Here is a 15,959-nt window from a genome sequence, read left to right on the forward strand (position 1 = left end):
TAGAAAAGTTCGCCTACATAGCTTCTTTATTTTAAACCCATCTCAACCAAAACACTGTAACACCCCCTTTAAACCACCATCTAAATTTTCCCCTACCGCAAGTATGATACCCCGGAGATCCCTACATTCGAAAAACTTGTTCTGAAAGACCTTGCAGACCTTGAAACTAAACGATCTTTTGTACCTTACAACATTACCATTCAAGAAAAAAATGCCTTATCCACTCTAAAAAATAACCAGTCCCTCGTGATAAAACCGGCAGACAAAGGTGGAGGGATTGTCATTCAAGAAATAGACTCTTACAAAAAAGAAATCTTGCGGCAACTCAATCATACTGAACACTATTGTAAATTACCTCGCAACCCTACCAATGAGATCCAGAAATTAATCTCTCAAGTCACCTCAGAAGCCTTAGAAACAGGCTTTCTATCAAAAAAGGAACACGAATTCCTCAACACAAAGTCCCCACGCATACCAGTGATCTATTGTCTTCCTAAGATTCATAAGAACGCAGAGTCCCCACCCGGCCGTCCCATCGTCTCGGGCTGTGGTTCCATTTTGGAACCCCTTGGACATTATATAGATTACTTCATTAAACAGTTTGTCCCGGGTACTATCTGTTACATAAAAGACAGTATGGACATGATTAATCTCATTGAGGAGCTACCATTTGACCCCACATCCAGCACCATGTGTACGCTGGATGTGGAATCGTTGTATACTAATATTCCCCAGTAGGAGTCCCTTCATGTCATTGAAAAAGTGCTAGAAACACGTCCACGCCCACACAATGTTCCTACAGTGTTTATTCTTCAGCTGCTCGAGATTTGCTTAACCAAAAACTTTGTCTTTGAAGGACAGTTCTACGGCCAAGTACGTGGCACATCTATGGGAGCCATTTTCGCCCCTAACCTGGCCATACTCAATATGGACCACCTTGAGACATCATGTATCCTAGACACGTTTAACCCCTTCCACACAGGAATCACCTTGTGGAAACGGTACATAGACGACATTTTTTTACTGTGGAGTGACTCCCTAGAGAGCCTTACACAATCCCATCATTGGCTAAATAATAACAGCGGAGGCCTGAACTACACACTCAGTACTAGTAAAGAATCACTTCCCTTCTTGGACTTAGTGATAAAAAACACAGAGGGCCGCTTGACCACGAGTCTCCATCGCAAACCCACTGAGCGGAACACCTTATTGAACTACAGCAGCCATCACCCTCGTGCACTCAAAGATTCACTCCCTTTTTCCCAGTTCCTGCGCTTAAGGCGGAATTGCTATTTTAAGGAAGACTATTTCAGTGAGGCCAAGACACTAAGCCATAAGCTTAGAGCCAGAGGTTATCCACGGAAATTAGTGCGCCATTCCCTCAAACGCGCCTGGTATTGCCCTAGGGAAACCCTCCTAGAACCTAAACCTAAGAAAATGCAGGAACGCTTAATTTGTGTCACCACTTTTTCACCAGCATGTAAATTTGATACTTGTATAGCGCACTACTCACCCGCAAGGGTCTCAAGGCGCTTGTACGAATACCGCTGTGGAACCCATCCTGGCTTTTCCCTGTGAGGCGTCCACTCCTGGGCACCCCCAAGGTGAAGGCCAGGCATCCTTAGCGTTGTGGGGGCCGTTGTGGAGATTAATCAAGCTATTGCCCAGAGTTGCAGAGTGGGACTCCATGATTAGAATGGCACCGAGGCGAGAATTATCAGGTCCATGGAATTTTTGAGCCCAAGACCCGCCGATGCGGGGAATTGAACCCTGGTCCCGGGCTAGACCTCTGCATCAGGGTCTGCCGCTCTAATCATTGAGCCACACTTCTCCACCAGCATCACATGCAATCAAAAAGAGTATAGTCAAGCATTGGCCCGTGTTAAATGCCGGCCAACTAAACCTTGAACGTCCACTGTTCGCCTTTAAACGGGCAAAAAACATTAAAGATCATCTAGTCCGGGCAGTCCTGCCAAAACCCCCCCAAAAAACAACTATCAACGATGCATGGGGGTTACCGACTCTTACAGGTCATGTGAAATGTGGGAGCTGCATATGTTGTGATTACACTGTTGAAGGCAAAACCTTTGAGCACGGAGCAATCAAATATGAGAGAAAATATTTTTCTAACTGTAATTCAACAAATGTTGTGTATGCAATTTTCTGTCCCTGCAAAATGATCTACGTGGGCCAGACAAGCCAGAAAATCAAGCTCAGGATCGGACAGCATCGCAGTAGAATCCGGTGTAAAACGGCTAATGCACCCCTAGTGGAGCACTTTACGGACAATGGACATACGGAGAATGATCTCAAATGGACAATTATCACAGTGATCAAACCACCCCCAAGAGGGGCAGACATTTCTCAAATACTCAACAAGGAAGAGCTCCATTGGATTCTGAGAACCAATAGCATCCACAGTGGCCTCAATCGCCTTGAAGACTGGACCTCCCTTTTATAAAGATGTCCCCGTTTTTCTAAAAAGATGTCTCTTTCAACGTGTATTCAAGTTACAAACACTGCCACTCTGTATGCACGTGCTCGTGTAATCACACTATGAGTCACTTACTCTGCACCTTTCCTGGGCAACCCACACCACCTTAAAATGGCCGCCTCCTTTTCATCATTTTAGTCCTTCTTCACTTTCTGCCGATTGTGTGCCTTAACCAGTCCTTCCCACACCACCTTAAAATGGCCGCCTCTTTTCCATCATTTTAGTCCTTCTTCGCTTTCGGCCGATAGTGTGCTTTAACCAGTCCTTCCTCACTTTCTGCCGATAGTATGCCATAACTAGCTCTGCCTCGGCAAACCGGCAGTCTCCATTGAAACTCCGAAGCAGATGCGGCGATACTGCCCACGCTCACTGAAGTAAGTAGCACGGCTAGATCCCTTGGACACCACCTCTTTAACATGGCAGGTTCACGCCTAACCCATTCTTACCCCTCTCTGCTTCCAGGTAATGCGATCGTGCATTCTCCAACAGCTGGCAGACAGCACCCAACAGGACTTTCTGCCATAAAGCAAACAGAATTGGTAATTAAATTATTCTGTTTTACACTCAATTTCCGTGTCAACTCCACCCCTTCTTAAACTTAGACACCTCCAACTCTGCCTTTTGTTCACTTAGATCCCGCTGGTGTCAGCAACCCCCAAAGCCCAGATGTTGAGCGCTCCTGCGCCTATAATGAACCGTTGACTCTCTGCCACCTTAGGTAAAGTCGCCACTGCCTTCTGGGTTCACCCATGAAAATATTTCATTCACCTTCGCACCGCGCCGTTTTTTTGTTCCTCCTGAATCACTGGAAACACCTTGCTCATGATCAGGCACTGCGCCGGTTCGTCGTCCTTTAATATGCAGACTGGTTTTTATCATACTCACTTGTCTCTTCTCCGTTGAAACACTGCAATAATCCACCATTTCATGACGAAGCTGTACTAGGCACCATAAATCAGCATCAATTCAACCAACTCCTTTTTAACGTCGTCACTGCCACACGAATTTCAATCCTCACTCAGCATAGACTAGAGAAATGTCACCACCTCTGCATGAAATTCAATCCACATTGTTCACGCAACTCCAAGCACCTAAGTCACAAACGTTATGCTGAAAACATGCCTAGTATTGTGTCAAATGTGGTTAAAATTCTTCCTTTCCATTTTTTATCCCCCTTTTTCTCCCCTTGTTCCTTTTTTGTATGTAAAGAATTGTAAAAAGTTGTGATATAATATCAAGACAGCAGTGCATTATTTGTTTGTCCTGAAGATGATGCCCTATATTTAATGTGGCATCGAAACGTCGTAGACACCCAAACACCCTATGCACTAGACTCAAGCTATAACACATTGTGCAACGGTGTTAAATGATTAATTTGTGTCTGTCTATACTGAGAACAACTGTACAGACCCATTTTGGCTTGCCTTTTGGCCAATTCTGTGTTCATTGTTCTGTCTTGTGTTCTGTTGGTCACGGCTGTGCCCACTTCTCATTTGAATGTTTTATTTGATACTACTTTTGAAAAATACTATGAAAATAAATTCTTGTCCGGCTGGACAAAAGACATACATTCTATTCTAAGTGTATGGTTATCTAGCACACTGTATTCCTCCTGAATACGGACCACTGTTCTCTATAACATTTAACATGAGGTGAGGCACGAGTCATGGATGGCTGCTGTCCCCTCTGTTACTCGCTTATGCCACAGAACCCATGCCTGAAAGGATTCGTACTGATGCGCAGGCGAGAGGGTTTGAATGAGGGGAGGGGGGCAGTGGGGGTGGTTCATGGATCTTGGACAGAATCCAGTCATATGCTGATGATGCATTGATTTTCTTGACTTGACCCGAAGACCTCCGGTCCCAGGGTGCTTCAAATCCTTCAGATTTTTGGCGAGACATCAGGCCTCTCCTTTAATCGGACCAAATCCTCGGTCTTTCCTGCTCTCACCCAGCCCCATAATCTTGACTGGGTGTCCACGATATTTGAGAGTACAGATTGCATGCAAAGCTTCAACAGCATGGGAAATGAATTTTCAACTGGTCACGCTGGAGGCTGACATTGAAGTATGGTCTGCTCATCCATTAACACTTCTATTATTTAAAATGGTTTCCCTCCCATTTTCTCTACCAACTGCAAAACTACCCCTACCCTTTGCCCGACTCCTTTTTCTGGAAAGTGCTAGTCCGTGCTTCGTAGTTTCTATTAGAACTAATGGGTTTCCCCCCCCCACATAGCTCCTACCAAATGTTTTAAGTCCAGATACGGAGGGGGAATTGCTGCGGCTGATATAGAGTCCTACAACAGGGCCTCTCACCTGGTGATTATTAAAGAATGGCAGTGTGATACGCAGGGCAATCTAGGCTATGGCTCCGAAAAGTGGGCACTGCAGGACACCCCGATTTAACATTTATTGTGCAGGGGGGGGCATGCTCCACTTCCCCTGACAACTAAAGTTGTGTTCCAAAAATGGAAGTTCACGCTAAGACGGATCGATTGGAGACACAAACTCAAGGAGCAGACCCAGCTGCGAGTTGAGTCCACGCAGCATCAGGTGGCGGTGTTGGCTGGTTTTTCCAAATATGACATCAATGTATAAATATAGAGTATATTTGTATGTAAATATGTTGCAGATGGGTGGGTGGAGGGGTGAGGGCTTAAGCTTCCGATGCAATCACTGGAGGTTCCTTTTAAACCAGCCCCAGCATCAGTCAGCACTGACTGCCATGCCATAAGCTCCCACAGTATTTATATATTTTTTGCAGTTTTATACAGTGCAAACTCGGCCCGAAGGTACTGGAGCGCTTTACATGAGCACCAGGTACATTAGACAAGGACACATTTGTATGGTATTTTGGATAAGATCCCTTCTGCCCCCCTAGGGAGGATTTCAGATCTTTAAATGATAATGTGCAGCACACGATTCATACTTGTAAAACCTATTTTCAGTATTCTTGCATAATCCATGTTCAGTATTCTTGTAAGCAACGCGTAAAGTGCTTAAACAGTGACATGTTCTGCACCGTATAAAATCCAGCATGAATAAAATAAGCACGAACAGAACTAGTCAATCAGTGTTCGTACTAAATAGGCCTAAATGGATTTTAGTGGCAGACTGGAACTCACACCACGTAGTCTTGGCATACTGCAGAGATTATTAGCTAGCTTGGAATGTTAAAGAAGGTCTGAGGGCATTGCAAATACATCCCTTTACAGAAGTGATTTGCATCCCCCCCCCCCCGACCCTTACTACCCATGATCTGCATTAAAAGTAAACAATCCGCATTCTAATCCTGCATCTACAGAAAGTTCCAAGCATGGTTTCCAGTTTTTCCTGGAACGTTTTATGAACTTTCAAAATCTTATTACCAGATCTCCATGGCTGTTGGCTAGACTGCCAGTCTTCCTCTCCCCCTTATTTATTTTAACAGTCTTATATGGCGCTCATGAAATGAACTAAATAGTGTGCTTATATACAACTCAATGTTTGCAGTTACATGGCGACAAGGAGCAAAATAACTGAACCCCATGAAAAAATACATTGAATGATGAATTCCGAGAGAAACATGATCACAATTCGAGATCTTTAGCACGAGTTACAGATTTTGGCGGGGAGACTGAAGTGCGTAATTTGAAGCCGTGCATATGAGTGTGTCTTTTTAACGGGAGTTCAGATTTGGCCTACTCATGCATGATATGGGAGTTAGGATGGGGTACATGGTGGGGTCAAGGGATTTTACTGTAGGATAGAGTGGAAGAGAAGCTATCAAGTTTGAGTGAATTTGGTTTTGAAAGACCACGTTTACACTTGTGGGAGTATTTAAGACAGTCCCCTGTGCCTGTTGGTTTGCAGGGCTCCAGGCTTAAGTGGGGAATGCAGGACATTTCGAGACAGGCTGAAAAACCTTACTCAGCAGAAACATGGATTCCAGGTATATTCAAGAGTTAAGTCATGGTATTCTTGGATGCACGGATGGGTGAGGTTGGCATACCTTTTCAGCACTAATGGAGGTTCTCGATTTTCACAGGTTGTCAAGAGCAGAGGAGTATACAGGGAACAAGTCGGGAGTACTACCACTTCAAATCTTTCGCTCTGTTAGATGGGAGGATGGTTTTTCAATTGTTTTCGGTTTGAGCAATGTTTTTGGCTCGATGAAGTGTAAAAATGTGTTATGTACATGCCCTGGATATTTCACTCAAGCCTTTTCTCCGGTGTATAGTTTATGATCTTGAGGAGAGCCAAGATCAATACTCAGCCAGCCCCTTTTCCAGCCTTTTTAAATAAAATGAGGCTGAGGAAATAGGTCTACAGAACTAAATGCATCTGGCCTCAGTCAGTGAATCTCCATCTGATTTTTAAAGGGAAAACCACATAACCCAATCTCCTCCCTCGAGCTGGATGATTCTGTTGAGTCTTATATCAAGTGAGCAAGAATAGATTCAGACATATTTGGCAGCCATTTAAGAAGGGGGAGCAGAGTAATGGCGTCTAAAGGTTTTACTAGTTGATGCTAGGCTGGAAGATATTTAAGGGAAGCTGACTGGTTAGGAGATACACCTTTAATATTAAGATTGTGCTGGCAGTAGCCGATATCCTGTAAACAAGGGTAATATTTTCAGTCATGTCTCAATAAGACTCTACATTCTGTATACAAAAGGAAAACTCTAGTATGTCACGACATCAAGTGTTTTTAAATTAGTTTTTATTGTTTTAAAAGAGAAATAAAAATACAGCACATTTTAGTACATAACTTCATGGTAATCATTGCTGGTCATTTTGCAGTGGTGTAATGTCATATGGATATATACAAGTAACTCAACATATGAATGGTTACCTGTTTTTCATGCCTTGGGTCCCAACTTTATATGTCCAGTTCCGTATGATCTATTTCACACAGGCTTTACCTCACGTCGACATAATCTCATATGTAGTCCATTCTGCACCTTGCCCTGTGGTAATTACTCTTCCATACCAAGTTACGTGCCCTTAGAGGGTACACTTGCCTCTTAAATTACATGTAAGGTTTTATAGGTGTCGTGAGGCATTGACTGGTGCCATCAGAATAGGGAGAGGGAGGAATTCCATCTACCCCTGTTTAGGGGGCAGTCATCATTCCTTGGGAAATGTAACGGGATGGGTCCTGCGCTTGTGGTGTGACTGTTGCCATGGTTTTTCAGGATATTGGTCTATTTGCAGTGATTTCGGCTTCAACACACTTCATCTCTGCTTCTCAACTGGATTTATGAGATTTCCATTGTCTGGTGTTTTGCCAGTAAGAGCTCTAACCCAATAAACTTGAATTCCACCTTCACCGTTTGGGGTCTCAACATGTTGCTTAGCAGCCATGTCACTAATCCAAGTAAGTTCAGACTGCCTGTCACTTCTGTCAATGTCGTAATTACTGCTTTTCAATAGTCCATCAGGGTGGGAGAGAGCGATAACAAATGTAACAAGCACTGGCAAAGCCAATAGGTCTTGCCTTTGCCAATGAGTTTTTACCAATGTTGTACAGCGTCGGTTGTGTTGTTTGGGGGCTAGGGAGCAGATTTGGGAGGGAGGAAGGAAGCAGCATGGAGCAAGAGGAAGGATGAAGCATCAGTGCCACGCCAGAAAACAAAAATAAATTTTTAAAAGTGCCTCAATTACAGCACGAGCAGCAGAAAGACGACAGGGGGACATCAACGCAAAGAAGTGGTGGGTGGAAGGGGAAAGAAGCAACCTGGTCCAAAAAGTTGAAAAAGTACCTGAATCCCAGAGCGAGCAGCAGAGATACTAGATAATAAGAATCAATCTGTGCTTGGTTCATGCGCCAAAAAAGGAAACAGGAAGTGACGTCTGGCCAGCACTGTCCAGTTAAGGAGGCAGCAAAGAAAAAGTGATGCTGAAGCCAATGTATAGTGAGAAGTGGGTAGGCTCCAAGCCCTTTTTGTAAACAATGTCTCGCAAGTGAGAGAACATGCGCTAGCGCACTGGCTCACACAGACTGAACCCTAAAAAAGTAGTGGCTTCTGTGGAACATCTGGGGTAGGAACTGGAGACGTTATGAGTAATCTGGCAAAGTCTTGCCGGTGTTAGATATGACTGGTTTCAGTAAGGTCTCTGTATCCTGCCCCATTATTTTTCCGTGAATTTTCTGCTAAGGTTTTCCTCCGTTTTAATTTAATCTCTTCCATGTTAATTGCTTTCCATTTTCTAAGTGCTTTGTAGAATAGAGACACAGTCTTGCATTCCTAACCTATTGTATGGATTAACTGTAATGCTTTGTCTACTGGCAGGGTTCCTCCTCTTCCATCCCCTGTGTCCTATGCACCATATGCATTAGTCTGCTATATGCTATAAAATGCCCTCTTGGTAGGCCATGGTCTCTTCTACATTCATTAAAGGACTCAAGTCTCCCTGCTAAATATAGGGCAAGTAGTACTATACCCTCAACTGCCCATGTAAATGACTTCACTGCCTTCCTCGCATCATCTCATGGTCTGGGTAATTTTACCATGCACTGGAGTTTGCCCAGATCGCTTTACCTAGTGTGGCCTAAAACTATCACAGTAAATCTGATCTCCAGTAGTTTAGGTTTGACCAACTACATCGCTTCCCATTGGAGTTGTGCTGCCAGGTAATATTCCAAATGTGGTACTCTCAATCTACCCTCAGTCAATGGGAGAGTGAGTTTGCCCAAGACAACCCAGTTCCTCCCCAAACCTCAAATTATGTCAAAGAGTAATGTTTTCATGTCTCTGAACAAGTTCCTGGGAGTAGCAGCAATGTGCTGGCAAAGTAATACAGAAGGCTTGATTCGGGCCATACAGCCTATAACAGCTACCAGCAGTCTGCGCCAAAAAGTCCTGCAAAGAGTTTCAAGAGCTCAGGTGTAAAAGCAGTCAAATGTTTAAAGGTCCTTGTATATTCGAATGTCTAGTTATTTGAAGGTGTCTAGTGTCCCTTTGATTTCCCATGTATTGCATCCTATCACATAATGGTTTGTCATGTTTACTAAAGGGAAAAGACAGGCCTTAGATTAGTTCATGCAATGTCCCAAAGACCAGATCAATTCATCAAAGATCTGAATTATCCCATACATCTCTATTCTGAGAGCCGAGTTGTACCAAAGAATGTGTTCTGCATATATGGGTCACCATTTGGGGGCTAAACGGTGACCCTGGATTTTGGGGGCTAAATGTTCCACTGCAATTGTGAATATTAATGGTAATGAAGTACACCCTTGTCAAGTACCTCTGTGGACCAAACACGCATCTGAGATAAGGTGGCCCATCGTAAGCTACTATCTGTGCTTCCAGGGAGGTCTTGAGTAGGGCTACCAGTTGGTTTCATACGTTGCAGAGTTCCAGCAACCATGGGGTAAGGAGCTTCTCATATTTTACATGAAATTCAGTGAGGAATCAATTTCTAACAGGGGTTTCCCCACATTGAATTAAGAGCATATCAGATTTGAGTTCTCTGGCTGTCTGGGGTTGCCTAAAAGCACCCAATTTTCTGGTGAGAGGAAAAGGGAACAGGCCACATCCAGAAATGTCCCCAATTTCTGTTGCAACGGTATCTCAACAGTCCATACAACTGTGTATAACCGTCTCTAAATGTATTTGCTAATGGTCTTTTGTGTATGTTGAATGTCGCCTTTACAATCATGCAGGGGAGTTATCAGGGATCCGCCTCTCATCTCGGATTACCTTCGCCGGTAGTCTACCCATTGTTTCTCCTTTTGTATGGACTTTTCTGTATAGTTGCTGTTGTTCAAGCAGCACAACCTTTCCAACATCGCTACATGTTTTCCTTGTAAGCAGACATTTGCTCTGCGTGCGGTTCCCCAATGTCCATCTGGCGTTCCCGGCAACTTGTGGTGTCTTTTATGACGAATAATTTCCTGTGGAAGACTAGTCTGACTAATACTTGTCATTTTGCCCGTTTCCCATATCAAACATTGAAGGCCTCCCATACTGTTGCGACTTCCTCTTCCGTGTCTGTGATTAGGTTAACCTAAGTCTCTATTGTGTCTCCGATTGTGGGCCTTAATGATAGATCAGTAAGGGTGCATGGTTGCAATCTTCAACAATAAATACATGTCCAGGGTCTGCCCGGCATAATCTGTACAGGAGTGGGGAATGCTCTGACCGTGTCCCATAAAGGTATTCAATAGACAGAGCCTGCCCTACCATATAAACAGCTGTGATAAATTCTTCTTAAATGGGTGCAAAGTGTGTGTCTCAATGGGTGAGTAGACCACGCACTCCCTACCCATGAGATTTGCATTGTGTCAGATGTTTCTATGCCTCCAGACCAGTAGCCAAGTTCTGAAGTCCATGAAGGTCCTAGCACGTGCAGACCCAGGGAGCAGGGAGAATGATCTGCTATGTCCTGCATCTTCCACGCAGTTAAAATCACCTCCACAATTTAGAGAGGTTTGGAGCTCTAGTGGCAGGAAGGCCCAAGTTTTGTGTATGAGTGCTATATTACAGAGTATGTATTAAGTACGATGATTGGTTCTCCATCTAATCTGTCCTTAATCCAGGCATTTACACGGATGTACTTTTCTACCCAAGCCATATGAGTGGGACCATAGATCTGATCCATGAAGTGCCCCACTGGCATAAACTGAATACACTGTACTATATATGTGTCCTCTCCAGGGCCTCTTCAGCGATAATGCTTCTCCATCGGTGACACACAAAAACAAGGTTTAATGATAACCCTACCTGAATATAGTGTCAGGAATATCTACTACCATCATATCATGAAGATAAGTATACAGCAGTATAAAGAATAAATGTATTATTCACAAGTCTGAGTGAAATATAGAAAAGCTACGCTTAGCTATATGTTTTTACCTTCAGGATATTATGGTAGTTGACATTCTGGTCACACTAGTCTGGCAGGATTATATTTAAAACTCAAAATTTTAGGGGAATACTAAGAAAACAAAAAAGGTTAAGTTCAGTAAAGGAAGCAGAGGCATGTATTATCCCAATTTTTCTCTGAATGGCAAAAAGTGCCTGTGGGAGCACAGTGGCAGCTGGCATGCAGATTTCTTGGACGTCGCTTCTGTTAAACATTGATGACAAGACACGGAAAGGTGCACACTCCATGCTTGGTGAGGTTTGTAGTAAAACTTGCCCAGCCGAGGACTGAGTTTCTGTTATTGTTTTTTTTTCTTCCGGCTCTCAGGGAGAATGTGCCGGAGGCACGAATTAACCTTTTGTGGCGCCTGAGCAGGTTCCGCAGTTGGGATGTCAAAGAAGCTGTTGAGTTTGGAAGACCATTCATTACAGAGCTCGGCCAAACAGTGACTGCCGAGGAAGGCTCAGACCACATAAGAGAACTACGTTCAGTTCTAGCTTGCTGCTGTCAGGACAGGAGCATAATAGTCTGATCCAGATCTTTAAAAAAAAGTTTGCTTTTTGTTTAGGATGCTATAGAACACTACAATTTTTATTTTCTCTTTTTATCTATATCTCTATATACACACATACATACACAGATTCCATCGCCTAACAGGTTTTTTTTCCTTCAAGGCATATTGTGCCAAGTTTATATTAGTTGCTTATAGAATGTATAAAAATGCATAGCTCAGGGGCAGGGAGTAGGGCGCTGGAATGAGAGGTGGAGATGTAATAATAGAAACGAAAGTAAATGGGATTATACATAGAATTGTGAAATATATGTGGGATGCGGGAAAAGGAGCACAAAATCGAGCAATTAAAATCATGCATAAACACAAGTTGGCCTAAACGAAGGAGTTGCATCACCAAAGTCCAAGGTAGGCCTGCTGAAAGAGGGCACAGCCTGACAGAGTATGGGAGAAATGAGATATAAATGGTGAATTTTGAAAATCACAGGTGCAGTAGGGCCCTGCTCCTTATCACTCTGGACCCAAAAATACACTGTTTGTTTGCCAAAAAGGATAGTAGTCCCACAACAGGCGGCCTGTAAATCAAGTAGAACCTAAAGAAAATTTAGAAGAGAAACGGCAACAAGTTTAGTGAACAACACAGAAATGGGTCATATGTTCAGATTAAATGTGCCAGAAATCCGATGTGCTGAAGATTGAAGCCCAACTTTAAAAGTAAAGAGAATGTGCAGGAAACCTCCAAGAGAACAGCTTTATCGCACCTCCATCTAGATTCCAAAGAGTGAGCGCCTAACTAACAAGTCAGTAGTAGAGGGGAAACAAAGCAGTCTTCTGATGGCGTTTTCTAAAACCCAAGGAGAGATCAAGGAAGTTACTGTGGGCAAAGGAAGTACCTACCAACAGGAACAAAATATGCCCAATATGGGTGGCAATGTTTTTAATCAATCAAACTGGATTAGGGTGATCAAGTGAAAGCAGGTTTCTTTTTAGCCAAAAAGTGAAGGTGAAGAAAAGGTGAGCAGTTGGAACACTGTTAAACCACTTGGAAAAACTCTTGAAAAAGTTTACAACCCCTGTGCTTTCCTAATAACTTTGGACTTAGCTTGAATATATATTCTATTTGATTTAGCTAGGTGAACAGAGCAGAGGCCCTCGATTTCCATGGAGTCTCTCATGGAAGAGACTCTAGCCTGTGACTATTCGAGTATTAGGAATTATATGGTTTGTAAAGGAGGCCCTTTTAAGGTTGAGCCTAGCGTCAGCGCGCATGCGCTGCTCGCCCTGCGAGGCATGCTGTATTAGGGTAAGCACTGGAAGCCCCGCTCACTCTCCGCCCATAGTTGTCATTGGCTTGTGTCATTGTCCTTCGTAAATGCTGGCTTCTGATTTGTAAATAGGCTAGTTAGTCCCTCCATGGTACCGCCTTGTCTGCATTGGTTACCGCCCAGAACGACTGGACCTTTTAGAGGAGTTGGCCTAACGGCTAGGGCGGTCGACCTCGAATCTGTGGAACCGGGTTCGAGTTTCGGCAAGGACGCTGAACATCCTGTGATTCTGGGCAAATCACTTAATCTCCCTGTGCCTAGCAAAAATGAATGTGTCCTCATGTAACGCAACTGGTGCTATGTAAAGCGCTCCGATACCTCCAGGTCAAGTTTGCGCTATATAAAACTCGGTAAAAAAAAAAAAAAAAACTTTGCTTGTTACATTGTCTGCTTTATAAGTGGGTGAGCACTATTTTGTTTATTGACGGTGATGGGGACATAGGCGGCAGATTTTCTTATACAGCGCTATGCGCTCTAAATTGTATGTTGAACGCGGCGCCCGCTTCAGGGGCACCCCGCTTAGTTTCATATTTATTTATTTTTTTACTTTTTTAATTAGCATGGCGCCCGCTTCAGGGACACCGTGCTCTGGTTTTTTTTGTTGGTTTTTTGTTAAGGCATGGATTTACTTCTGTAGTTTTGTAAACATAATCAAATGCACTGTCTGGCATAATCTGCAAATAGAGAACATGCAGTATTGATGATCTACAGTGTTGTTGGCTAATTACTGGTTAATGGAGCATACCTTAGACAATCTTAAAAAATTAACACTTTACATAGTTGTAATGGAGCGCGTAAAAGATGTCTGTGTAGCTCGTGTGTTCAGATTATTTTGGTTTATCAAATGTCTGCCCTTCCGAGACATTGGTAGAGATGTAATTTGTTACGCACATTATGTATGCAGATATAATCTTCTGAATATTAAAGTGTACATTGGGTGCTGTGGAGGGCATTAGAAGTGTGGGTTCTCTCTGTGTTTCCATCCATGGGACTTCATTGTCTGCATAAACCAGCAGAGTCTGTAGCCAAAAAGGTAGACTAAGCATAGCACTAGCATCCCCACCGTGCTATTGGGGGCACTGTTCTTTGTCAGCTGCCCCCTAGCCTCCTCTTTACAAGAGGAAGACGGTTTTAAAAATAAATAAAAAACTGTAAAGCTTATTTTCCTTATACAAATCAGCATTAAGTTCGCACTCACTGTTGAACTCACTCAATGTATTGTTTCTTTCAAATACACGTTGGGTTAGCAGTGTTTGTTGTGCAAACATCCAATAACAGGATCGATCCGGGCAACCATTTAACAGGGGGGGGAGGGGGTTATTTTTTTTGCAGGGTTAGACATACTCCTAAAGCAGTGTACACCCAGCTTTGAGAGAGTCTCAAGCTCTTGTGCCCTCCCCACCGAAGCTGGGCACAGTAAGGGCAGCAATTATATCTGGATTAATACAGTTTATCCAGCAAGGAGGCAGGACTCAGATGTCCCCTCAACTTTGAAAGCGGACTGTCGGACAGGCAGCAGCACTCTGCGTATTCTCTGGCGTTCTTCATTCCTTGCAACGGAGACAAGTTGGGTCCCGCTTTTATACAGCAAAATCAGACAGGAAATATGTATCTGCTTTCTTCAAATATATACCAGGTTTAGGGTGCCTCTGCTTTCAAGTGTCCTTTCCAGACCCAGATACAGCCTTTGTATAGAGTGATGCTTCGCGCAGCAGGCGGTCTCCAGCTTGCAGCACCAACAACAGAGGCAACGAGGTGTGAGGATTCTGCACCGGGCTAGCATTCAACTTAAAGTATAATAAGGTAAAGACTCGGCTCACCCAACGACCCTCTTTACCTTGCACAACAATCACAGTCCTACTGTTTAAAATAATCCACCAAATGGCAGTTCAAGAACTCTAATCTGGAGCTCCTTGCTCAGCAAAAAGGCCTAACTGAATTTCTGAAGGAGCCTTTACTTCTCTTCCTTCACTTCAGTATGTAGATCTCCTGTTTCCATCTTCAGGAATGTCAGCAATACACTTGCACTGTCTGGGAAAACCTCCCCTACATTTTGTGAAAAAGGATAAATAAAAAAAATATTTAAAACACTGCACAGAAATGTTAGTATCACCATACCGGTCCTTCTTAGTGGGCAGGTGTTCTTAGAAGAGGTACCCCGGAACGTGAATTAACGTATCCGAAAGGCATATTTTAAACACACATTAATGGCTAAAAGGTTAAAGAATGGAAAGAAGGTAGTGTTGGCAAAGTTAAGTATTGACCCACTAGCCCTGGCACTGTAGGGCACTTCTTTTTAGGAGCACATGTGGTCAGAGTTAATAACCATAGCACAAAAGAGCTAATGGTCTGACGCGTGCTGTGGTACATGGAAGCAAAATGTGAATGACAGTTAAACAGACCAATGGATGAAGAGGGCTGACCCCCCCCAAACCCCTTAATTATGTACTTTTAGTTATTTGTTTGCATTACATGAGGCTGGTAAGATCAGACTTTAATGGGGAAAATAAAAGCCCCATGTACAAATAAGTGTAAAGTCACTGCTAACCAGACACTCCTCAAAACTCGAGACAGAAAAATGGGAATGCGTAGTCACTCTCACAAGGGCTCGGACTGGAAAAGAAGTCCAGGGGATCGGCTTGATTGCAGCCACTTGTAATCAACATGTCCCTATGATACATAATCAGCCATGTCCTTCAGCTCCTGTGTATCACTAACAGCCATCAGCTGTGATTATCGCAGTTTCTTAACACTGCAAACAATAAGAATGACTTT

General features: G+C 43.5%; 1 protein-coding gene across 2 annotated transcripts in view; it reads right to left on the reverse strand.

Moving 5' to 3' along the window:
* The window catches only part of ERMP1 (endoplasmic reticulum metallopeptidase 1), a 361,972-nt gene that overhangs the window by 284,396 nt on the left and 61,617 nt on the right, over nt 1–15,959 (reverse strand). The window lies entirely within an intron of this gene.

The sequence above is a fragment of the Triturus cristatus genome, chromosome 2_1 (assembly GCF_964204655.1).
Source record: "Triturus cristatus chromosome 2_1, aTriCri1.1, whole genome shotgun sequence".
NCBI classification, from domain to species: domain Eukaryota; kingdom Metazoa; phylum Chordata; class Amphibia; order Caudata; family Salamandridae; genus Triturus; species Triturus cristatus.